General features: G+C 40.2%; 1 protein-coding gene across 21 annotated transcripts in view; it reads left to right on the forward strand.

Annotated features, from left to right (window-relative positions):
- TENM3 (teneurin transmembrane protein 3) overlaps positions 1-26,859 on the forward strand; it is a 2,191,633-nt gene that overhangs the window by 601,320 nt on the left and 1,563,454 nt on the right. For all 21 annotated transcript variants that reach the window (XM_073341694.1, XM_073341703.1, XM_073341702.1 and 18 more), the window contains exon 4: positions 4,603-4,653. The gene's annotated coding sequence lies outside the window, so the exon portion shown is untranslated. The remainder of the gene's footprint in view (positions 1-4,602; positions 4,654-26,859) is intronic.

Below are 26,859 nucleotides of genomic sequence, written 5' to 3' on the forward strand. Positions count from 1 at the left end.
CTTCTGACCTAAATATCTATGAATCTATGAATCTATGAATTAGCAATGATACCTGGGGAATTCTGTTTTGTCTCAAATAAAGGAGATGATAAAGAATATTTTCAGATAAAAGACCTTGAAAAATTAAAATTAGCGAGCAGCCCTCACTTCTATTAGTGCTTTTATGTAAAGTTTCAAGAAGTCTTCCTCCAAAAGCTTTCCTCCTCAGTTAGGAGTCCATTCTGCAAAACAGTCCCACTGATTTCAATGGAAAAAGAAAAGGAGGACTTGTGGCACCTTAGAGACTAACAAATTTATGTGAGCATAAGCTTTCATGAGCTACAGCTCACTTCATCGGGTGAGCTGTAGCTCTGGAAAGCTCATGCTCAAATAAATTTGTTAGTCTCTAAGGTGCCACAAGTCCTCCTTTTCTTTTTGCAGATACAGACTAACACGGCTGCTACTCTGAAACCTGATTTCAATGGGACACTTTGCAGATTAAGTAGTTAAATATAGAAAGGTGGCAAAGTCAAGTACTATTTAGCGTGAATAAGGATAGTAGAATCAATTCAATTCACTAAGGTTTTATTGGTGAGACAATCTATATAATTGTTGCTGACGTGAAAGAAAACGTGTCAGTGGCAGGAATGACCCACCCAGGATATGTTTGGGAATTTGATCCTGAATGCCCATTGTCATTGCTGTCAATTCTGATCCAATAGCAGGTTTCGGTATAATGTGGTACCATCATTACTCTCTCTCCTTTCTCCAAGGGGCAGGCACAATTTTCCTTTTTTATTATTAATTTTTGACCACTTGATAGCTCATTAATGTTGATAGGCCCTAAGTGTGACATCCCCTTGACAAAATAACCAGCTGCTGCCTTAAAAAAAGTGCATCTGTTCCATCATTCATTTCCCGCCCACCCCACCCCCACTTCTTCCCAGTCAGTCAATCCTCTGCCCTAATGATGGCTTCAGTCTCCTTGCTCTTATCAGCTCTTCAAATTCAGAGCTGGGAAGAGACCCAGGCTAAAGTCTCCCACAAGCCCCCTGCAGTTCATCAGTTATATTGCCCTGCAGACTAAGTCCTTTCCAAGTTTTGTGCAGCTTCATGTCTGCCATTCTATGCAAACTATTTAATTCTACATAATTGCAAAAAAAGTGCATATAACCATACACTTTGACTTTATGATCATTATGCCCTGTCTCAAGCAGTGACAGTGGGACATTTAGCTGCACAAAATTTGCAGTTCTGGTGTGGTTGGCTGGCTGGCTGCTGGAAGGCATGTTGGTTGGCTAGGGAAGTGAGTATGAGAGCATGCTAGGGAGAATGAGATGGGTGGATGCTGGAGGGTGTTAGGTGGGGGAAACAGGGTGCTGGCATCTGTGGTAGATGGGTATCTGGGATATAATGGGGTGGGTAGGGATGTCTGAATGGGAAGTGGAAGGATGGGTGAGTGCCATCACAGCTCAAGGGATGGAGTTACAGAGGTGTTGGGTGGCTGTACGATGGGTACATACAGAGGTGTATGGGGCCTCACCTTATGCTGCCGAAGTCCATCTCTCCCCCCCGCCCCCCCAACACACACACCCCTTCTTCCTGGATGAGATCCAGCAGGGGGAGCAGTGAGAAAGGAGATGCATGGCTGCCTGTTCAGCAGACACTAGAGTCACCTCAAATAGCCAAAAAGTGGAACTGCATGCAGACGCACTTTATTCGTTATGCTAAAAACTAATCAAAAATCAATGATCTTCCATGAAAGGCCACCTAAAATGGGTAATAAATAAAGCCAAGCCTTGGGGAAAGATGCTTGAGCCAACAAAACTTAAAATAAACTGCCAGCTAACTTGCCTGGTTTTGAATTTTGTCCTATGCCATCTCTTATGCATATGAGAATCTGTTCTTGGGTTTGTTTGTTTTTAAATCTGTAAAGCCACTACATTTTCTTCCTTCAAATCTCTTCTGCTGTCGTTCTTGCAATGGCAATGTGCCATGTCTCCTGAAACTGCTGCTAATAGTACTAACTATTGTTACCTTGGCACTGCTGCCTCCTGCACTTCCTTGTTTTTTCTCTTCACCTTTTTCCGTTTCATCATATTGGCTCTTTGGGGTATGGTCTGTCTTTTGGAACATGTGTACATAGCAAAGTTGGGCCTTTTTCTTCGATTAAGGCTTATTTGTATTGCAGAAGCACCAAGAATTAAGTTCTAATGACCACTGAATACTCAACCAAATTTACAACTGAAATCCCAAATTATTATATTGATTGCAACAGGGTAGCTTGCCCACTAAATGGAACTGGAGAGCTCACAGTTTGGCCAGTTAAGAGAGGGCAGGGTAGAACCTGGAGGCTATAAACAGTCAATCATAGAAGACAGGCAGGAGACGGGCTGATGACGGCAGGAGAACAGCATGAGGGGTTTGGTGGCTGGCATCCCAAGGCAGGAGAAGCAGCAGAGGGAGATGAATGCTGGCTCTGAGCCACAGCGAAAGGCCAGAAAGGGCTGAAGGAAGGCGGATAGCAGGGGGCTTACCCCCTGATGTCTCCTTGCCAGAGCGTTGGACACCAAGGAACACTGAAACGTTTGGAGCTGTGAGAAACTGGGGGAGGGAAGTTCCCTGCTAGGATGAGCGGATTGCAGTCTAGCTGGAAGGATTGGGGTGGTTGCCCTGGCAAAGGGATGGAGGTGTGGTAGAAGACGCTGGGGTCTGGTGAGAACGAAGCTGGCTTTTAAGGACTATAAATCATCCCTAGTGCACAGACTATGTTTTGGGTTTTTTATGAACTGTTTAAACTATGTTTTGTTAATAAGCCATGATGGACTAGAGGATAAGCTTGCATGATGTTACTAGGGAATCAAAAAGGAAACTGAGGTGTGAAACAACTTGCATGGCTGCCAAGAGTGGGTGCCAGGGAGGAGGCCACATGTTTACACTGATAATAAGCCAAATTATTCTTGCTTGTACCAGTGCAACTCTAGTGCCGTTTCCTGCAATGGGATCGACTTGTGAGGATTGTCATGCTCATTCAGCATCCTATTGACTTCTGTTGAATTGCACAGATGTACCTAAGGCGCTTATTCTTCAAAGATTTATGCATGTACTTAACTTTATATGTTTGAGTAGTCCCACTGAAGTTGTTGGGACTACATGTGCATAAAATTAAGCACATGTCTAAGTCTTTGTAGCATCAGGGATGAATGAATAGAATTTGTCCTAATTTCTTATGGATCTTTAGTTATTAGATGTGGTTAAGATGAAATATCAAAGCTATAGAAACACATTCTAACACAAGATAGAATTAAAATCCGTGTTACTGTTTGTAGTTGTTGTTGTTTCAGAAAGCAATAGTATATAATTCTAATGATCTTTGAACCTTATTTAGATCCTTTATTATTAACTACTATGATTTTGTTCTAAACATGACTTTTCTGATGTATGAAGCATGAAATATTGGCAAGAATTGTGTTCACAATAAAGTGGCATTAAATAGGATATTAGAAACTTCTATATGAAGATACCTAGAACAGTATTTTCAATGGAAAAGTGTCAAAGGTCTAAACAGACAATATAAATACATATTTACAAATTAAAGATTATTTTAGCCCACTAAAACAATTTACTTTTGAATAATAGTTATTTTGATTAAACCCCCATCCATCAAAGCCCTCAAGCCTGGATTTAGCATGTTACTTCATATGCCTAACTTTAAGCATGGGAGAAGTCCCATTGTCTTCAACTGGACTCATGTTCTTGAAATTAACCATGCGCTTAACTGCTTTGTGAAACTGGACCCTAAGGGCCTTATTCTGAAAATATCCAATACTAGGAAGTATTGCTCACTACTGTTTAACCTACCAAGTTCTTCACTGACTAGAAGGGTGTGTAATCTGGGAGCTAAGGATAGATGGAAAAAAGCCTCCCCATTCCCAACATAAAGTCTTGTGCATTTTTAAAGAATATAAATAATTTTATTAAGCTATGAAATATTTATTTTTATTTTATACTCAAGCCCTTTCATGACAAAAATAGCAGCTGAAGTAATAAGAGAAAATCTGTTCTCATGTTTTACTTGCTGGGCTTGGAAATGTGACCATTAAAATCTGTGCTTTCCCAAAATTTCTGTCCCATTTTTGTGGACTAAAGAGATGAATCGCTCCTCAGCAGTTGTATCAATAAATCAGTAGACCTACCCCTGTTTATATCAGCTGAGGATTTGGCTCTAGACTGAGGTATTTTTTCCCCTCATAAATACTCTTGATAAGAAGATATGTGTTTGTTAACACTATTAGAGGCAGTGTTTTCTATCTGATGCTGCTTGAATGGGTTAAGGTTTGTTTTTCATTTTATTGAGATTTTTATTTGGACAGTAACTGAAAAAATTTCCATGATCCCTAAGTGGCACATTTTAGCTCTTTCTAAGACAATCTCTGTATTAAGGCATAATTTTCATTTGCCTTGCACTTGTGGTTCTTGATTCATGAAATGAAACTAAAATGGGGACATTATGGTGTTATATTTCTTTATTTATGGGTATGAGAAAATTCTTATTAGCTGTTGCAATTCAAAGTTTATTGTATTTTAAATTAACATTCATGTTTTTGTAACTTTTTTTAACAGGCGGTAACTTCAAGCTGTCGTAAACATTGTATCTGCTGCAAGGAAATAACAGTAAGTGTGTATATTATAACTTTTTTTTTTAAAGATGCGATCTCATTGTTTGTGATTCCATTATTCTATAAATGTGGTGTGTATTGAACTTAATAATAGTTTGTCAAATAACAGGCTCAAATGGAATTATTTAATCAAAAATGATGACCTTGAGATTAGTACAGCAATATACAGAATATAAAAAGAATAGATACGCAAAGAGTCTTTATGTAAGTGAACAGCTGGCCAGTCTGTCTCCTCTATAGCTGTTGGGGTGCCACCAGTTTGTACCCTCCAACCTAATTTTCAAGCCCTCTGTCCTTTATAGGGTGTGAGACAAAGAAACCCTTTTAGAAGGGAAGAATACCTTCCCATAGTTAAATTTTCAATGCGTTCTGTTTTCCTAATTATTGATGGAATTTCTTTTATGGTCTCCAGTTTATCTGATTGATTACTAAAAAAGGAATGTCTGATCTGGCCATTATTACTAATAACTGTGAAAACCAACAGTTCTTAATAAATTAATAACATCTTTCAATGGGTCATTATTTCTCCATTACCGCACCCGTTTATAATAATTATTCCTTATCGATCCACCCAGTCCATTACAGAAAACATCTGCCATAACATGTATCCCTTATCAAACACTGTTTTGTTTATAACGTGCTTCTGTAGAAACTTTTAGTACTTTGATGGGATCTTTTCCTTGGATATCTGGATTCCCACAGACGTGCATATGCTGAGGATAATTAGATAGAGTCCAACACTCAATCACAAAAAATCCTGAGTACAGGTCAGTTGGAGGTTAAGAATCAGCGCTCTGGTCCTTAGAATTTCGACACATTTATGGCTAATGTCAAGGATTCTGTGGGAATATTTAATATGTAAATTAATTTAATTTTCCACTAAGAGTTTAAAAGGGTTAATATTTACTAAAAAGTCATTCTAAAAGACTATTATGACTACCTTGCTATAGCTAATCTTGTAACTCTGCAGAAAGAGGGTTGGTTTTTTATTTTTTTCCTTTGGAATTGTAGTGGGTCAACTGAAGGTCCAGTGACCAGGATAAAATAAATCCGAAATCAAAACTGTCATTTGTATTCACTGTTCTGATTTAAGATGCATTGAGCAAACGTCATCCCTGGACTGGTTTTGTACAGGATAGAGCAGTTGTGCGGTTAATCTCTTCAAATGGGGTTTCTCTAATGACCTGCGATGTAGATGTGGTCAACTACATACTATGTTGCATATCCTGGAAAAGTGCCCACTGACTGACTTTGGCAGTGGACTACCAGCTCTTCACCTGGCTGATGATTGTGCTATCAAATGTCTCGGCACACTGTGCATACACTGAAAGACGGGTAGTGTAAGCGATTGAGAGACATTCTTTTATTGGCTTCTCCGCTGACTCGCTGAATAATTTTTTTCTTTGGTGGTGGTGGTGGTGCAGGGAGGACTGTGGATTTGGTAGCCTTTGTTTCCTCATCTGTAAACTGGGAAAAATATCTATATCACAGAGAAGGACTGGGATATCATACAGGAAGATCTGGATGATCTTGTAAACTGGAGTAATCCTAATAGGATGAAATTTAATAGTGAAAAGTGCAACATTATGCATTTAGGGATCAATAACAAGAAATTTTGTTATAAATTGGGGGTGCTTGAAATTAGACCAAGTTTCTAACCATCAGAGGAGTGAATCATAGATTATCAGGGTTGGAAGGTACCTCAGGAGGTCATCTAGTCAAACTCCCTGCTCAAAGCAGAACCAATCTCCAACTAAATCATCCCAGCCAGGGCTTTGTCAAGCCTGACCTTAAAAGACTGCTAAGGAAGGAGATTCCACCATCTCCCTAGGTAACGCATTCCAGTGTTTCACCACTCTCCTAGTGAAAAAGTTTTTTTTCCTAATAACCAACTTAAAGCTCCCCCACTGCAACTTGAGACCATTACTCCTTGTTCTGTCATCTGCTACCACTGAGAACAGTCTAAATTCATCCTCTTTGGAACCCCCTTTCAAGTAGTTGAAAGCAGCTATCAAATCCCCCCTCCATTCTTCTCTTCCGCAGACTAAACAATCCCAGTTCCCTCAGCCTCTCCTCATAAGTCATGTCTTCCAGTCCCCTAATCATTTTTGTTGCCCTCCACTGAACGTTTTCCAATTTTTCCACATCCTTCTTGTATTGTGGGGCCCAAAACTGGACACAGTACTCCAGATGAGGCCTCACCAATGTCGAATAGACGTGAGCGATCACGTCCCTCGATCTGCTGGCAATGCTCCTACTTATACAGCCCAAAATGCCATTGGCCTTCTTGGCAGCAAGGGCACACTGTTGATTCCTATCCAGCTTCTCGTCCACTGTAACCCCTAGGTCCTTTTCCGCAGAACTGCTGCCGAGCCATTTGGTCCCTAGTCTGTAGCGGTGCATTGGATTCTTCCGTCCTAAGTGCAGGACTCTGCACTTGTCCTTGTTGAACCTCATCAGATTTCTTTTGGCCCAATCCTCTAATTTGTCTAGGGCCCTCTGTATCCTATCCCTACCCTCCAGCATATCTACATCTCCTCCCAGTTTAGTGTCATCTGCAAACTTGCTGAGGGTGCAATCCACATCATCCTCCAGATCATTTAATGAAGATATTGAACAATACCAGCCCAAGGGCCGACCCTTGGGGCACTCCACTTGATACCGGCTGCCAACTAGACATGGAGCCATTGATCACTACCCGTTGAGCCCGACAATCTAGCCAGGTTTCTGTCCACCTTATAGTCCATTCATCCAATCCACACTACTTTAACTTGCTGGCCAGAATACTGTGGGAGATGATGTCAAAAGCTTTGCTAAAGTCAAGGAACAACATGTCCACTAGTTCTGGAACAACCTTCCAAGGGAAGCAGTGGGGGCAAAAGGCATATCTGGCTTCAAGACTAAGCTTGATAATTTTTTGGAAGGGATGATATGATGGGATAAGAACATAGGTTTGCATTTCAAAGTTCTAGCCTATTTACCACGAATGGCCCTAAGTATCATTCCCATACTTTTCTAATATGACTTTAAAGGTGGTGGGCTCTGGGTCATTCAGCCTAAAAACTGCTTCACCCTTTCTGGCCATGAGTTATATTTTGTAGAAGATTTGTTGCAATTCTATAGCAGTGGGAGCAGCAACGGCTTGCATAATTATATTTTAATCAGACACCATCTCATGTGTAGCTAAGAATAGTTACTTTGACCATGGTTCAGCAGAATGCTGCTAGCATTGATCTTTATGGCTGTACTTAGCCCCACTACCTTAAATGGGACTGCATGAAGGCATAGAGGTCCAGAATAAGTGAGTCTCAGAAATGCATTGGATTTAAGTTTGAAGGAAAGCAAATCCAGGAACAACAACAAAAAAAACACAGAAGCCTTCTGCAGTGTTTTACGTAGACAACAATGTAAAATGCTGCTGCTTGTGCAGCATTCAAATGTGTGAAATCACCTTCCGCAGAGTATATAACAAAACAATTTTAAACACAACCTCAGCCATTATCCAAATTACAGTGCCTGCAATATCAGTATTGTGGATAGCCTATTTCAAAATAAATCAATATTGTGCTACATCAGCATTTCTAAGAGTCTTTATGATTACTAGGGCACTGACTGGGAGAGGAAAAAGTGGGGAAGGTAATTAGAATGACCTTACAATTCAGCAGCTCAATAGTGTGCTGGATCGTTGTCCAGCACTGACTGTTGTTCTGTAGGACAGTGCATATTAACACAGCATTCATACTGGTATTAACAAAAGTTAATGTGAACACCAGCAGCAAGAATCTAAACAGTAGATCAGTCCTGCCCTTTGAGTCCAGCATTTGGCTCCAAGAGGAGAAATTAATATGATAGGAATTGAACACAAAGCAGCACATCTTCCTTGCTATTTTTCTTTGCTATTACTGTAAGTTTTTAAAGCTGTAAATTTGTATTTCGAGCATAGTAGCTCATCATTATATTGATGTCTTCTTACTTAGGATAGGTATGCTGCCTACCCTAACATTTTGTGTCTAGGTTGTTTGTCTCTCTCGTGTTGTTTTACAAGTAACCTTTGTCTCACAATTTCATTTTAAAATATTTTCATGGTTGATCTTTTCTTAAGACTGTAGAATTTTTATTATTGTACCTGAAAAAAGAATTCACAGGTGTAGCACAAGCTGCTTAATCACATTTTAAAAAACATTAATTAACCTGCACATATTTTAAATGTGTGTTCTTTGCTCCTATAAGAATGAGTGTTATAAAAATAGGTTTCAGAGTAACAGCCATGTTAGTCTGTATTTGCAAAAAGAAAAGGAGTACTTGTGGCACCTTAGAGACTAACCAATTTATTTGAGCATGAGCTTTCGTGAGCTACAGCTCACTTCATCAGATGCATACCATGGAAACTGCAGCAGACTTTATATACTTTATATATATTATTATTTATATACTTTATACACTGTGTGTATATGAAGTCTGCTGCAGTTTCCACGGTATGCATCCGATGAAGTGAGCTGAAGCTCACGAAAGCTCATGCTCAAATAAATTGGTTAGTCTCTAAGGTGCCACAAGTACTCCTCCTTTTCTTTTTGTTATAAAAATGCTTTTCAAAGTTAGGGGGTTAATTAACTAAAATGACACATATAATAAGTACAGTACTGAACCCTGGAACCCCTCTAGGACTAAGAGTTGTGTTCTGTTTCTAGTTTTGCCACTGACTTAAACTTCGGTGAGTCTCAAAGGCTCAATTTTCAAAGGTGCCTCACTTTTGGATACCTCAAGTTTTGGATGGACAACTTGGAGACACTTAAGTCTTTCAAAGTTGGATACTGAAATTGTAGCAGTAAAATTTGAGGACACTTAACTTCTTATCACCCTGATTACTATGCAGCTAAGCCTCATTGGAGAGCAGTGAAATATTATGAAGCAAGTTCCCGTAAGAAAATATGCTCTTAGTCAGCTGCAGCCATGTCAAGTTCCAGTACTTAGTGGTTTCTGAAGCTGGATGCCTGTTGTTGCTGTCTGGAGGAGAGTGCTAAATGTATTGCAGCCTTATTTTACCTTTGCGTTCATTGAATTGAAGCATTTACAAATGTATTTTAGAAAGTACAATCAGAAATAACATGTTATGTCATCAAGGTAGTTATCATTAGATAGTCAAACTTTAATAATGGGAAATTTATTCCCAGACTAGCACTCACCCAAATGAAAATTAAGCTCACATGAAAATTAATGGTGCTACCATTCTGTTTTCCCCTATTGAATATCACAGTGCTTACAATATGTGAAAACATTTTTGTTGTCACTTATATGTTAAATATGTATGTTCAGGTCATTTCATTAATCAGGAATATAAACTTAATTAGATTTTGTTTTTGTTGCAAGTTACATTGGTATTGTGACCTTGTACATTTGTAAATTTTTAGCTTCATTAAAAGCTTGCTAGTAGTAGCTATTTAATATTACCACACAATAAATAGAGGAAAATAGAACTTAAGCAATTTATATAAAAGTGAAAAAACTAACAAGTACAAAAGACAGTATGTAGAAAAATACGATTCATAAGGTTCTAGAAAATATGGATATTTTAGTTCTCCTTTAAATACGAAGAAGAGAGCTACAGTCCTTAGATCTTTGGACAGAGTATGGGATGTTAAAGATAAAAGTATTGGGGCAAAATTCAGACTTGGTGAAACTATGTGCCACTTGAATTTGTGTGGTGTGTCACATCTTTTATATACTTAGCACAGTGATGAGTGTGATACTTTATACCTATCTGAGTTGCACACAGGTATGAATTTGGACACCTCTTTCTTTCAATAGGATATTTTCAGGGAAACATAGATAATAGCACTCAAATAGTCAGTTAAAATATGGCATACACAAAAAGTAACATTCACTGAATTACTGGGACTATGAATGTTCAAATATTTTGTTTTATGTTAAAAGTACAACTTTACATTTTTAATCCTAGTGACTATTGCTTAATTGGCATTTAAATATAAAAGCTGGAAAGGGGATGACATGATTCATTCCCATTAAATGTGTTTTAATTAAATTGTAGGATATTTGAGTTTTTAGAGCTAATGAATCAACAGAAGCCCTAATTTTAACTAATAAAGTAACAGTATTACACCACTTTGCGCTAATATTGCTGAAGAGGTGATGATCCAGATTCAGTGATGGTTTTGATTCAAGACACAATCAGGACTTAGATTTGGTTTTGCATTCAGTATTGCTCGCAACATGATCTCCCCATATTTTCACATCTAGCACTGAAGTGTCATGAAAACTTCTGTTAATGTAATAACTTGTTCAGTTCTGAACCAGAAATAGAAAGTCATCTCCTTCTGCTTTTGGTCTCAATGTAGAAGCAAAACCATAAGGGCAGATTTGAATCTCAAAATTATCTCCTTAATTTAAATACGTTCTTGTTTAGACACATTCCCCATTCGTGTCAAAGCACATGTGAGGTAGGTAGGTAAGTATTTTACAGACGTGGAAAGGGAGGAAAACGAGTGAAATAATGCAGCATGCCCACCACCACATACTGAGCCGTTGTCACACTAGGATTATAACTCGGAGTTCCTGATTCCCAAACTCATATGGTACGTGTCTGTCTTACCGTTCTCTCCAAAATGTGGGAAATTAATGGCTCTTGCTAAATTTTCAAATAGTCTTTCTAGAAGCTGCAAAAGGGAACATCAAATTAAAGATCAGTAACTTATCCAATACATATTTCCATGCAGTATACTGTTGTCTCTTGAGGACAATTGCAAAACATAATAGACTGCAGAGGTGGGAGTTTTTTGGTCATATTACTAAGAGCAAATCAACATGCCCTCTGTCAGTAAACATCTGGAGAAAGTTGTAATCCGTCTGTGATTTTGGTATCAACCCAACAAGTTAACAGACCTGCAATAGGCTTTTTTTTTTTTAAAGGCTTATTATACAAATATGTTTACATGTCACATGAATGATCACGAAAACTGACATCAGGACCTCTAACTCTTTCAACAGTTGAACAATTTTGAAGGAAACCTACAAACCTGCAATGGAATACAGAAGAGGTTAAATCTGCACCATTTCTGGAAGTCTCTATTCATGAGAATAGATTCATGTTGTACCGTTTTCTGTTCATGTTACAATTTCTTTATGAGAATGAGGTATCATTGCAATGCTTCATATATTCTGTGAAATATAGTAGTCTGTCTTACTGCCTTGACATTTCAGTTTTTTGTAAGTTAGCTGGTATGCAACGTCACCCCTTTCCCATGGTTTAGTAAGGCTATAAAGAGGGGGCAAAAAACAGAATGGCTATCCAGTCAAAAAGCAGCATGTGGATAAAGGTCATAGGTGCACACAATACAATTCTAATTCACAAAATATACCACAAGACAACATTTTAACACCTCATTCTTGTGAGGGGAAAAATTGTAATAACACAATGGAGGACACAGTATAAATTATTTCCCTTACAAGATTGCAAGGTTGAAACATATGACAGTATTTTCTCATTACAGTCTCAAAATTATACTTTTGTTTGAGCCTTATAAAAGGAAACACCATCAATGCAAAAGAGAAATACCAATAAATAGATCTATGCACATACCATACATTTGTACTATTTTATAATTGTACCTGAGTGAGAATCTATAGTACAAAAAACCTGAAGTATTTGAACACAGAATAACCAAGAAGTAGTTAAATTAAAACATTAATACATTTTGGTCATGACCAGATGTTCTCTGTCAGAGAGACAAATCCTCATCTCAGCTATTAAATTCAGAAATATATCTGAGAGCAGAATTTGCACCCCCCAGTATTGAGAATTGTCTATCATTTCAATGGAGTATTAATATAGATGTCCTATTATGACTGAAATACCAATATTAACTATTTCAGTGCTGATCAGAGTGTGAAAGTTAGAGAGAAATGACCATATTATGAAAATCTGCACCGTCTTCTGTCAGAAACATCTAATGTTGGTGTCAAAAATTGAGTACCATCACTATTCTCCACATCCCCCCCACACACACATGCACTAACAAGTGAAAAAAATTGAGTCCAGAGGGGAGGATTCCAAGACCCATAAAGGGAGAACTAAGCTCACGGAATCTAACAGAGCCAAGTGGAATGTCTGAGGTCTATCATGGGTGAGCCAAGGCAAGATGCACAGTAGAGCCCACGTGTTTATGCAAACTCCACTGAGGAGGATCCAAATCTGAGGTGCTTAGCACAGCATACATAATAATTTGAACATCTGCTCAATCTATTGAGAATGGTGTCTCATTTTGGTTATTTGAATAGGCAGGGTTTTGTGCAGAGGCAGTCTTGGGACAGTACCACATCTTCTCCTCCCTCATCTAAACCAAGATATTAATAAGATTCAAAGAGGGTTTGAATGTTTATATGGATAACAAGCATCTCCAGAGCTACAAATAGTTAATGCAAACAAAAGATAACAGTTTTGGAAGGGATAAGAATCTAATGCGTCCTGGTATAAACCAATTTCTAACTGGGAAAGTTTAGATTGAAACCTTGATGGAGGCATATTACTCCTCTTCTGCTTACTGTTGAACCTTCATCTGAGATATTTGGTGTTGGCCACTGTCAGAGACTGGACATTAAATTCTAGGCCAGTGGTGGGCAACCTGCAGCTCGTCAGGGTAATCCGCTGGTAGGCTGCCAGACAGTTTGTTTACATTTGCACAGCCACCTGCAGCTTCCAGTGGCCATGATTCTGCGTTCCCAGCCAATGGGAGTCACAAGAAGTGGCGCAGGCTGCAGGGACATGCTGGCTGCCATTTCCCGCAGCTCCCATTGGCTGGGAACAGCAAACCACGGCTGCCGGGAGCTGCAGGCAGCAGTGCAAATGTAAACAAACTGTCTGGCAGCCCTCCAGCAGATTACCCTGATGGGCCACGTGCAGCCCACAGGTTGCTCACGACTGGTCTAGTTCATTTACCATGGTGGGCCACATAGGCAGCAGCTCTCTGTGTTGTTTGGTCGGCATCCACACAATATATATACTACCTGTACATAGACAAAAAATATATGTTTAGTATTTGACAGCAATGCGATTCAAATCAATACAGTACCTTTTCATTTCAACACGGGCAAATGTCTACCAAGAGCATTTTAAGTTAGCAAAATGAGTCAAAACATTAACTGTTAAAATTAATTTGGTGTAATACTTACTTTAGTGGGAGGTCTGGCAAGTTCCTTTGTTCAAAGCAGTAATTGCTTCACAATCAGGTTGAAGATGGGTGACTGCAAATTGCAGCTGGGCATGAAGGTTTGCATCAATCAAGCATGCATGATATTGGAACTTAATTCGGCACGTCTGAGAATGTGCATTCACAAATGTAAACCGATCCAAACAGATCTCTAAATTGATCCAAACAGACTCTATTTTGGCACTCAAAAGACACTCGTTTTATTCTCCGATACATTTTCCATAATTCCAGAATAGAACTTTCATGATGTGATGTGTACATTGCTCCCCGTCCTGAAAATCTGACTGCTCCTCTTCCAGTTCCTGCCTGGGACCATTAAATGTTGCATCAAGATCTTTGTTTTAAAATAGGGAAGGTGTAAGGATCCTGTAGAAAAACACCTGCAGACTCTAATTTCATGAAATCACAAAACGTGACAGACTTTTCTTGTAGCTGCTGTACCAGAGCAACAAATATTTCTAGTTTGTCACTTTCCAGAGAACCCTCATGTGGTTCATTTAGCTGCGGGAAATGCGTGAGGTCTCCTCCTTTAATTTGAGTGATGTACATTTCAAGCTTGATTTTAGAACTAGCAACAGCGCACATTAACTCCATCAATTACATTTCCTTTACTCTGTATTTGTACTTTCAGCTTGATGCCCAGTGAGATTAGCAAGGAATGCCAAAATCTTTCTTCCAGCTGTCCTCTTTCAATTTGGAATATATATCCTCCTCTCCGAATTCAGCAAGAAACTGCACAATTTCTGGAAGTAATGCAACAAATCTTTGAAGAACCTTACCTAGATTTAGCCATCTTATACTGTTACACACAGAAATATCTCCATATGAAGACTCAATTTCTTGCAGCAAAGAAAGAAAGTGGCAGTGTAGTAAAGGTCTGACATGAATGAAGTTTATTACTTTAACAGATCTGTACATTATTCCCTTCATGCATCTGTCTCCTAACTTGCTGCACAGACCCTGTTGATGCACGATACACTGACATGCCAAGAAATTTGCCTGATCCTTTGTCATTTTGGCAACTAGTTCCTGATGTTTACTATTCATACTCGGAGCTCCATCTGTTGTAACTGAAGTTACAAGTGGGGGGGTCCCTCTCCACCCCTTCAGCCTGAAGTACCCCGTGGGCAGAGAAGGTTGGAGTGGGGGGCACCCATTTTTACTGGGCCCCCAAATTTCCTGGGCCTGGGGCCCCATTTTACCCCACTTTATCTGGGCCCAGGCCCCGGCCCCATTCGGTCACTGGCTGATTAGCCACTGAGCCAAACAACTGAATTAGCAGAACACCAAGTCTGTGATGAAATGAACGAACAGCAATTTACATATCCTGTCCACAAGTATGATCGTGTAGTGACTGGAGCAAAAGCAAGTGTTCGGTAATTTGAAAGTTGACAGTGCATCAAATCCAAGCACAAAGCTCTGCTATGGCTCCTCTGTCTGTTGATTCATCAACTACTAAACTTAAAGCTTCAGCAGAGGCAATCTTTTGGTTTTTTGTTTTGTTTCTTTTAAGTTGGCTAGTCACATTTTCTGAAAGATCTGAGATCCACTGACATACTATCATTGATTCAGTGCAGTTTTTTATCCTTATGATGTCATATTTGTTTCTCAAATCATTAGAGACAGTCCGCAGTTTCTAAAAGCATTTGTACTAATTCCTCATCACAAAATGGTTTCCTGTGTTTAGCAAGCATCCACGAAATTTTGTAAGATGCAAGTGTCACAATTTCTGCTTCAGTAAACATTGCACACAACACCTTCTGCTCATTGTTTAGAAATTTCTCAAGATGACTATTTTCAACTTGATCTTCAGCTTTTTCTAGGTATTTAGTTTGAAAGTCTTGATGATTTTTGTTTCAAATTCCCTTTTTACTTTGGGCATTTTTGCACTCGGTGAGGGCTGTACAACATAATGAACAAAATGGCTTCCCATCTCTTTCTATAACTGCAAATATTTATTTCCAGTATCTTGTACTTTTCTGCCTTCTACTGCCAAACTGTGATGCTTCTTTCCTTCATGTTCTTTTTTCATCTTTCTTTGGTTTCTGAAGCTACCAGTGGTCATGTCTCTCTGTAAACAACAAAGTGATCCATTTTCTCTCGTGTGCCCTACTCAACTGCTGGCACAACACTGATGTGACAATCAACAAATCACACAGCAGTCTTTAATTTTTTTTTTCAGGATGTCACATGGGCCACCGCTCTGTGCTGATTGCCGCAGGTTGAGAACCATTGGACTAGCCAGACCGTGGATCTGATCCAGTAGGGCAGTTTGACCTTTGTTTGAACTAACCCTAGCTGAGAAGATCCTAGTGCTTTCTAGACCTTTAGGTTGTAGAACTGGTGCAAATGGACTGGAGTGAGGTTCCGAAGTGAACCCTAAGATTCCCATAAAACTTAGTGGGTCAGATATGGGATTGATGATGGGTGCAGCTCCACTGATTTTAATTAGGTTTGTACTTGCATACTTCAGGTGATTTAGCTCAGCATACTTATAATTTTATGCAGTTAATAATTCCCTTCAATAAAATAGACTTTTTAATATTATGCATATTTTAAACTTTCAAAAACTAAGAAAAAATCACAAAATATTTTCTTCCTAATATTAAATTTTAGATAGAAGTTACTGTCTCACGACAAAATAATAGATGCTTATGCTTTGGCTACTAAATATATAGAGGTACTCAGATAAGTTGCCTGACTTCAAAAATTGCGAAACACATTTAAGGTAAAGGTAAAATTTAATAGAAGTTAACGGGTTCATCTGAGCAAGTAGAATTTGTAGAATCAGGCTTACAGTGGGGACAACTTCTTCCTATAATAGAAGAAAGGTAAAGTCTTTCACTTAGAGGCACAGATCATTTAGATAAGTATGATAAAGTTTAGGAGACACATGCAGGATAGATATTTCCTAGATATGTGTTCTGATGTACATTAATTTATCATTTTGTTCCTTAAATAGAACGTGTTCTTAAAACCAAAGGTAATCTGTTTAATTGAAGATCAAACCCCAATTATTTCTCTACAAATCGAAGGTAGTACTTTGGACACTTCTTTGCCTGTGTTATAAGAAGTTGTATTGAATCTTGTATGAGTCTGATCTGAGGCCTTCGGGAACTCTAGCTGTTAGAGTGTATACACACTATTCCTCCTAGAAGCAGATCTTGAAATGTATTACATAATTAACTAGGCAAGAGAGGAGACAGCCCCCTGGGGTTTGCTTATCTGTGTTGAGATAACGGAAGGTAGGGCTACAAGCTGAGTTCTAATACTCCCAGACAGAAGACTTTTCCTTCATATAGAAGAAATGGCCCACCTTGATTATCATACACATTGTAAAGAGAGTGATCACTTTAGATAAGCTATTACCAGCAGGAGAGTGAGGTGGGGGAAGAGAAAACCTTTTATAGTGATAAACATCAATTTTTTCATGGTCTGTGTGTATAAAAACATCTTCTCTATTTTCCACAGTATGCATCCAATGAAGTGAGCTGTAGCTCAGGAAAGCTTATGCTCAAATAAATTGGTTAGTCTCTAAGGTGCCACAAGTACTCCTTTTCTTTTTGCGAATACAGACTAACACGGCTGTTACTCTGATAGAAGTAATGGGTTTTTAGGACAACCAGGTAAAATAAGGAACAGCTAAGAGGCACTTGATTTATTCTGCTAAATTCCTGACACTGCAGGATGAGTTGTTAGTCAAGGATAAATCGTTCTACAAAACATTAATGCTCACCAAAAAAGAAATAACCACCACCCATACAGGCTTTAAAGTTTGAGTAGGGAAAACAGCCCTTACTAATATACAAAACCCTCTGTTCTATTTACAATAGGGAAAACAGAACCCAGGATAGAAGGGTAGGTTTGGATAGTGGCAACAGATTTAACTTCTGGTTCTTCATTTGTGAAATAGATTAGGATTAGTGACTGATATAGCTCCTGAAAGGGAATTTTTAACTTTGTGGGTTTAGTTTTGTACACAGAACTGAAGAGCCTATAAATTCCTTTGTATGACTTACTGATTGTGTGGGTTTGGGGTTTTTTTGGTTTTGTTTTGTTTTGTTTTTTCCCCCAGCATGAAAGTAGTAATTTTATTTTTTTTTCCTTGAAGTTTTGCATTTTGGAAGGATTCCCTGAGAGAAGTCATGGAATTGTCATTTTAATGCTGCTATGTCTGCTCCTCTCTGCATTTATACTCGGACAACTACTATATTTTTCTCTCTAGGATGTGCCGATCAGTTAGAAGGAAGTATGAGAGGAAGGGTTAGTCTTTATGACTAAAGCAAATCATGAAGTCAGTAGGGCTACTGCTATTTCTGACAGATGTCAGAGGTTTTCTGCTTGACATACAATGTAACTTCATCTCTTTGTGCTTCATCACTGAAATCCTTGGGTGAAAGGGGAAGCTACATATAGGTAAGTGGAAAGTATTTCTTTTCAGCTATCTTCTCAGACCTTCATATTTAAGTGATTTACACTCTGACCAGATTCTCCCAAGTTTAGTAGGTCAGACCTAATGTTGCTATGTCTGACAGTAACTTTACATAGGCTCACAGAATTTAAGGCCAGAAGGGACTATTCAAATTATCGAGTTGCCATTCTTGCATAATGGCCAAATGAATCAACCCAACACTCGGTGTGTCTTTTTTTGTTTTGTTTTGTTTTTTACTGAGAACTGGAAACTTTCTGTTTCAGGTCAACCCAGACCTGTTTGTTCTTTGTTTGGCTAGAAAAAAGGGGAAAAAACAGTTATTCACACTTCTTTAGTTCTCAGTTACTGAGAGTTTGCCACACTTGAATCATAGAAGTGTAAGACTCGAAGGGACCTCAAGATGTCATCTAACCCAGTCCCCTGCACTCATGGCAGGACTAAATATTATCTAGACCATCCCTAGCAGGTGTCTGTCTAACCTGCTCTTAAAAATCTCCAATGATGGAGATTCCACTGCTTAAGCACCAGGACAGTTAGGAAGTTTTTCTAATGTCCAACCTAAACTCCCTTGCTGCAATTTAATCCCATTACTTCTTGTCCTATCCTCAGATGTTAAAGAGGATGATTTTTCATCCTCCTCCTTCTAATAATCTTTTATTTACTTGAAAACAGTTATGTCCCCTCTGTCTTCTCTTGTCCAGACTAAACAAACCCAATGTTGTCAATCATTCTTCATAGGTAATGTTTTCTAGAGCTTTACTCATTTTTGTTGTTGTTCTCTGGACTCTCTCCAATTTGTCCACATCTTTCCTGAAATGTGGCACCCAGAACTGGACACAATACTCCCAGTCGAGGTCTCAGCACAGAGTAGAGCGGAAAAATTACAACTTATGTCTTGCTCACAACGCTCCTGCTAATATAGCCCAGAATGATGTTTGCATTACCCCCACCCCCAGTAGTGTTACACTGTTCAATCATGTAGCTTGTGATCCACCATGACCCCCCCAGCTCCCTTTCTGCAGTATTCCTTCCTAGGCAGTCATTTCCCATTTTTTGTGTGTGCAACTGATTGTTCCTAAGTTCCTTCCTACTTTGCACTTGTCCATATTGAGTTTCATCCTGTTTACTTCAGACCATTTCTCCAGTTTGTCCAAAGCACTTGCACCCCCTCAGCTTGATATCATTTGCAAACTTTATGTACTTTCTATGCCATTATCTAAATCATTCATGAAGATATTGAACAGGACTGGATCCAGAACTGATCCCCGTGAACTACTGATAACTCTGGGAACAATTTTTCAACCAGCATGTACCTACCTTTATAATAGCACCATCTAGGTTGTATTTCCTTAGTTTGTTTTATGAGGTCATGGGAGACAGTATCAAAAGCCTTACTAAAGTCAAGATAAACACATCTGTTGCTTTGTCCTGCTTCCTCCCTCTCCAGAAAGCTTGTTACCCTGTCAAAGAAAGCTATTATATTAGTTTGGCATGATTTGTTCTTGACAAATCAATGCTGTCTGTTACTTATTACCTTGTATTCCAGGGGTTTGCAGATTGCTTAATAATTTGCTCCATTATCTTTCTGTCCTAAGTGCAAACCTCATCAGATTTCTTTTGGCTTAGTGTCATCTGCAAACTTCCAGAGGGTGCAATCCATCCCATCATCCAGATCATTAATGAAGATGATGAACAAAACTGGCCCCAAGACCAACCCCTGGGGCACTCCACTTGAAACCGGCTGCCAACTAGACATCGAGCCGTTGATCACTAGCCATTGAGCCCGATGATGTAGTCAGTTTTCTATCCACTTTATAGTCCATTCATTCAATCTATACTACTTTAAGTTGCTGGAAGAATACTGTGGGAGACCATATCAAAAGGTTTGCTAAAGTCAAGGTATATCATGTCCACCACTTTCCCCATATCCACAGAGTCCATTATCTCATCATAGAAGGCAATCAGGTTGGTCAGGCATATCTTGGAGTATATGCGGCATTTTCAGTCTTAGGGCTCATGCTTAGTTTGTCGAGGGCTCATCTAACGGTGACCTCAGCCTTTCATCTTCCCGTTCACTGAAGATCAGTATTTATCCAATTCCCTGGTAGCAGGATCTCTCAAAAAGGAGTTCTTCATCTCCATCTGCTGGTCTGGAAACTGGTTACCCTCTGGAATCTTAATATGGTCTTGACAGCTCTGATGGGGCCTCCATTTGAGCCTCTGTCATCCTCACCCTTTGCGTGCTCGTGTCAAAAATTGCATTAGCATCTGCAAGGAGAGTGTGAGTGTTGCATGCTTTGGCAGAGTTTCCCTGTATGCAATTTTTAAAAGATAAAATGATGTGCTGCACCCAAAATTTGTGTCTAGAGTGGTATCTGTTTCATCTGAACCAGTTGGTATACTTGCCTGGTTTCTCCCCTCACTCCACAGCTGCAACCATCTTTTGGAGGAGCAGCACTTTTGATATCATATGACATTTAATGCATGAACCTTCTGCCGGGACAGGACTAAACCATTTTTGGGCTTTGCCTCATCTGTTTTGTGTTGTATGTAGACCATATGAAGGAACAGGCAGTCTCCTCACAGATGATTGCTAAGTGGATAACTTCCTGCATCAAGATTGCATCTGAAACAACTTTGGCCTAACCCGAGGGTGGGCAAACTTTTTGGCCTGAGGGCCACATCAGGGTTGTAAAACTGTATGGATGGCTGGGTAGGAAAGGCTGTGCCTCCCCAAACAGCTTGGCCCCCATCCCTATCTACCTCTCCCTCTGCCTGCCCCCTGACTTTCCCCCTCAGAAACCTGAACCATCCCACCCCCCTGCTCCTTGTCCCCTGACCACCCTGTGATGGCTTGGATCACAGAAACCCCCTCGGGGCTGCCAACTGATGTGCCAAGACTACTTCTGCCCCTGCTTTCCCTGCCAGTCTGGGACTCCAGAGCCCTGCCTTGTTCTGCCAGACACGCTTGCCAGCCACAAACACAGACCCAGGTCTGAACCACCTCCCACAAACTGCAAGCTTAACTGAAAGCAGCGTAAGAAGTGTCCATGTCTTTGACACTTGGATGTCCAACTCCCAGTGGGGTCCAAACCCCAAATAAATCCGTTTTACCCTGTATAAAGCTTATACAGGGTAAACTCATAAATTATTCGCCCTCTACGACACTGATATGGAGAGATGCACAGCTGTTTGCCCCCCAGGTATTAATGCATTATTAAATATAAAAAGTAGGATTTAAGTGGTTCCAAATAGTAACAGACAGAACAAAGTGAATTACCAAACAAAATAAAATAAAACATGCAAGACTATGTGTAATATAGTAAGAAAACTGAACACAGATAAAACCTCACCCTCAGAGGTGTTCCAGTAAGCTTCCTTTTACAGTCTTCCTTGTAGTCTGGTTCCAGCAATCACTCACCCCCCCTGTGGTTACTTTCCTTTGTTCCAGTTTTTTCAGGTATCTTTTGGGGTGGAGAGGTTCTCTCCTGAGCCAGCTAAAGACAAAATGGACAGTCTCCCAGGGGTTTAAATAGACTCTCTTGTGGGTGGATACCCCTCCCTCTCCCTGTGTAGAATCTGAGCTACAAGATGAAGTTTTGGAGTCACGTGGGCAAGTCACATGTCCTTAACTTACATGGAGCAACCATGGTTCACATGCAACCTCGAACATCCTCAAGTAGACTTCTTATTTGGATTGGAGACTTCCAAGATCCAGGTTCATTAAGTGTTTCTTGGTTGGGCACTTAACTTGCACATTCCTTTCTCAAGAAGCTGACCAAATGCTTTACTAAGGCTACTTAGAAATCAAGCAAGTACACAGCTGATATTCATAACTTCGAACACAGAAATGATACATGCATATAAAAGGAGGAATAGACTCAGTAGATCATAACCTTTACAGAGATGTTACATGGCAATGTTGCATAAACCATATTCCAGTTTTGTCATATATACATTCATAAGCATATTTCCATAAAGACTTATGGGGTGCAATGTCACACACCCCTTCCCAGGACCCTCCACCCCAACCGCTACCCGGGATCCGCTACCCCTTATCCAACCCCCCACTTCCCGGCCCCTTACCATGCCGTTCAGAGCAGCAGGAGCTCACAGCCCCACCTCCCATCCAGCAACAGTCACGCAGCCATGCTGCCCGGCAGACTGGTCAGCCTCACTTCAGTCCCTGGAAATCATGGAGCAGGTCCTCAAGGAATCCATTTTGAAGCACTTAGAGGAGAGGAAGGTGATCAGGAACAGTCAACATGGATACATCAAGGGCAAGTCATGCCTAACCAACCTGATTGCCTTCTATGATGACATAACTGGCCCTATGGGGGAAAGTAATGGATGTGATATATCTTGACTTTAGCAAAGCTTTTGATACGGTCTCCCACAATATTCTTGCCAGCAAGTTAAAAAAAAAAGTATGGATTGGATGGATGGTCTATAAGGTGGATAGAAAACTGTCTACATCGTTGGGCTCAACGAGTAGTCATCAATGGCTCGATGTCTAGTTGGCAGCCACTATAAAGCGGAGTGCCCCAGGGTGGGTCCTTGGGCCGGTTTTGTTCAATATCTTCATTAATGATCTGGATGATGGGATGGATTGCACCCTCAGCAAGTCTGTAGATGACGCTAAGCTGGGGAGAGAGGTAGGTATGCTGGAAGGTAGGGATAGGGTACAGAGTGACCTAGACAAATTGGAGGAGTGGGCCAAAAGAAATCTGATGAGGTTCAACAAGGACAAGTGCAGAGTCCTGCACGTAGGATGGAAGAATTCCATGTGCTGCTAAAGGCTGGGGACCAACTTGCTAAGCAGAAGTACTGTAGAAGAGTCCCTGGGGATTACAGTGGATGAGAAGCTGGATATGAGTCAACAGTATGCTTTTGTTGCCAAGCAGGCTAATGGCATATTGGATTGCATTAGTAGAAGCATTGCCAGCAGATCAAGGGAAATGTAAGACCCATGGATCTTGAAAGGTCTGTTGTGGGAGGTGTTGATCATGGTTGCTGTGGAGATAAATCTGCAGATTCTGCATCTGTTCTCACAGGGTCTGCTACCGTGAATTGGTGTCCTAGGCTGTCAGCAGCTTGCTTCTGATGATGAGCTTGTAGGGTTGTATGAAGTCTGGAAGAGGGAGGGTTGGAAAAGGTTACTTTCAGGATATGGCCCCCATCAAGTATGAGTTGTAACCGTTTGATTCCCGTGTGGGATGGTAGGTGACAAGTAGGGTTATACGGTTTCGGTCGGACAGACGCGGGTTCTGTAGTAAAGCAGGTTCTTTCAGGGTATTTGGATGGCCTGTTCCCTGATGCGATTCACTTCTCTGGTGGAGTGTCCTGGTTTGGTGAAGGTGGTTTTAAGTGTGAAGGTGCGTATGCTAGATTTTCTTCTTGGAATATATTATATGATGATGCCAAGCTGTTGATAACAGATTTCTCTGCTGTATCTGGGGTGACTGCTGGACCTGTGGAGATGTGGTGATCCGTGGGTTTCTTGTATACAGTTGTTCGTAGGGTTCCATTGTTGAAGCTGATCCTCATGTCTAGCAAGTTAATGCTGGTGTGACTATTCTAGAGATTTTCATGGATGGATGATTGTTGAAGTTGTTGTCGCAATCTGAGTGAGTTAGGTCATCTGTCCAGAGTATGAAAATATCATTGATGTATCTCAGGTATACAAGTTGTTCTGTGAGGCATTCTTTCAGAAATTCTTCATCGAGGTGGCCCAAAGAGATTGGCAGGCTGGTCCTATGCTTTGGACAATGTGTATATTTGTTGTTGTCAAGGCTGATTTCCCCACTCTGGCACTTTGAGTGCAGAAGGTGCGGGGCCTGCAAGGATTTAAAAAAAAAATACTGGCCACTCCAGGCTCGTATTAAACTCCCAAGGTTACAGCTTCTCTCTGACCTTGGATCCGTAGATGCTGCCACCACCCAAGTGGAGGGGGGGGGACCCTTGGACCCAGGAAGGGGCACATTCCTCCCTGTGGGGTACCCTCAAAACTTTCACTCCCCCTCCCCAGGAAGAGCTGAGAAACAAAGGAAATCAGCTGTTGCCACCATCTAATTAAACAACATATGCACAAACTTCTTAGGACACAAAAAACCCAATCCTGTTCTTAAAAAAGGTAAATTTTATTAAAAACAAAAAGAAAGAAAATGAATCCAGAACTTAGGCTATTGCTAGATTTAAAAAGAGGAAATATAATAATTAAGCATCAAGAATGGTTTTCTTGAGGTCCAGCTTAAAGGTTACAAGCAAAACAAAAACATTTGGGGGTTAGTACAGAGGAGTCCACACACCATAAAGAAATAAAAGAGAAACCTAATTGCGTCTTCCTAAACATTTCCTGATCTACTTACATGTCTGAGGTTTCAAATAAGACCGTTCTAGGTATGATTTAATGATTTTTCCATATCTGGCTTAAAGCTTGTTACAGCATAGTTCCAGCCCCGTCCTGCTCTGTCCCCTTTCTCTGGAGAACAACAGATAGAGAAAAGGGGAGTTTTGTTTCAATTTTAACAAGGTCTAGCCTTCCCATTGACTCTTTTTTGGCCAGATGCCCTGTCAAGGTTCCTCCCCCACTCTGAACTCTAGGGTACAGATGTGGGGACCTGCATGAAAAACCTCCTAAGCTTATCTTTACCAGCTTAGGTCAAAACTTCCCCCAAGGTACAAACTATTCCACCTGTTGTCCTTGGACTGGCCGCTACCACCACCAAACTAATACTGGTTACTGGGGAAGAGCTGTTTGGACGCGTCCTTCCCCCCAAAATACTTCCCAAAACCTTGCACCTCACTTCCTGGACAAGGTTTGGTAGAAAGCCCCACCAATTTGCCTAGGTGACTACAGACCCGGACCCTTGGATCTTAAGAACAATGAACAATCCTCCCAACACTTGCACCCCCCCTTTCCTGGGAAATGTTGGATAAAAAGCCTCACCAATTTGCATAGGTGACCACAGACCCAAACCCTTGGATCTGAGAACAATGAAAAATCATTCAGTTTTCTTACAAGAAGACTTTTAATAAAAATAGGAGTAAATAGAAATAAAGAAATCCCCCCTGTAAAATCAGGATGGTAGATATCTTACAGGGTAATTAGATTCAAAAACCTAGAGAACCCCTCTAGGCAAAACCTTAAGTTACAAAAAAGATACACAGACAGAAATAGTTATTCTATTCAGCGCAATTCTTTTCTCAACCATTTAAAGAAATCATAATCTAACACATACCTAGCTAGATTACTTACTAAAAGTTCTAAGACTCCATTCCTGGTCTATCCCCGACAAAGACCAGCATATAGACAGACACACAGACCCTTTGTTTCTCTCCCTCCTCCCAGCTTTTGAAAGTATCTTGTCTCCTCATTGGTCATTTTGGTCAGGTGCCAGCGAGGTTACCTTTTAGCTTCTTAACCTTTTACAGGTGAGAGGAGCTTTCTGCTGGCCAGGAGGGATTTCAAAGGGGTTTACCCTTCCCTTTATATTTATGACATGCCCACTCACTTACTTTTACCTATGCATGCAGTCAGACTTTTTAACCTTTTACAGGTAAAGCAAGTAGAGGACAGCTACTAAGAGGGATTTTATAGCTAGCTAGCTGGCTGGCTGGGTGTCCATAAAAAGGAGCTACCCCCCTTCATTTATCTCATTTGTTGAATGTAAAATTGTTATGGGTGAGGATTAAATGGATGTTTAGGGTGGATAGCTGAGTGTTGTACAGTGTCTTTTTATAGATATCTGAGGTAGGCAGTGATGCTGTCATGGTAAGGGAATGTGACATTCATGGTGGCTAGGATGTTGTTCTTGGGGAAGTTGTTAAAGTGTTGGAGTTTCTGGAAGAAGTCGGTAGTGTCTTGCAGGAAGTTGGATCTTTTGTATGATGAGTGGTTCGTGGATGGTTTCTGAGAGTCCTGATATTCCTTAAGTGAGTGTGTTATGGCCAGATATGAGAGGTCTGCCTGGCTCCTCTTGTTTTTGTATCTTGGGATACATGCAGAATGCCCATGGGAGATGAGGGTTGTAGAGTTTTTTTTTTTCTCTTGGAATTATTTGGGGAAGTATTTGATGATATCCTTATGTTCCTGTGTGAATTGTGGTATGCGGTTTTCTTTGAGTTCTTTACAGTAGACAGTAGAGTTGTCATTTGGCTTCATTGATATAGACATCAAGTCTGAGGACTGCAGTGGTGCGCCCTTTGTCAGGTGGTTGGATTTTCAGGGACAATATAGATATCATTTCTGAAGTGTGTGTGTGTGTGTGTGTGTGTGTGTGTAGAGAGGCTATTGGAGGTGATAAATAGTTATTGATTTTTTAATTTTCCTCTCCCCATGAGTCTTGTGCAGTGGAACTCATGGCAACTATGGCACATAGCTCTATTGGTAGAGAGATCCAAGATATAAACCAAATACTTTTTAAAGCTCTAATGTAGTGGTAAAATCGGTTTTGTGTTGTAAGATCTGTGCCATGTAAAGAATAGGTAAAAGTGTGGTACAATGATTTTATCAGTACTTGTTTGGTTTGACTTGCATAACTAACTG

Source organism: Lepidochelys kempii, chromosome 4, assembly GCF_965140285.1.
Source record: "Lepidochelys kempii isolate rLepKem1 chromosome 4, rLepKem1.hap1, whole genome shotgun sequence".
NCBI classification, from domain to species: Eukaryota; Metazoa; Chordata; order Testudines; family Cheloniidae; genus Lepidochelys; species Lepidochelys kempii.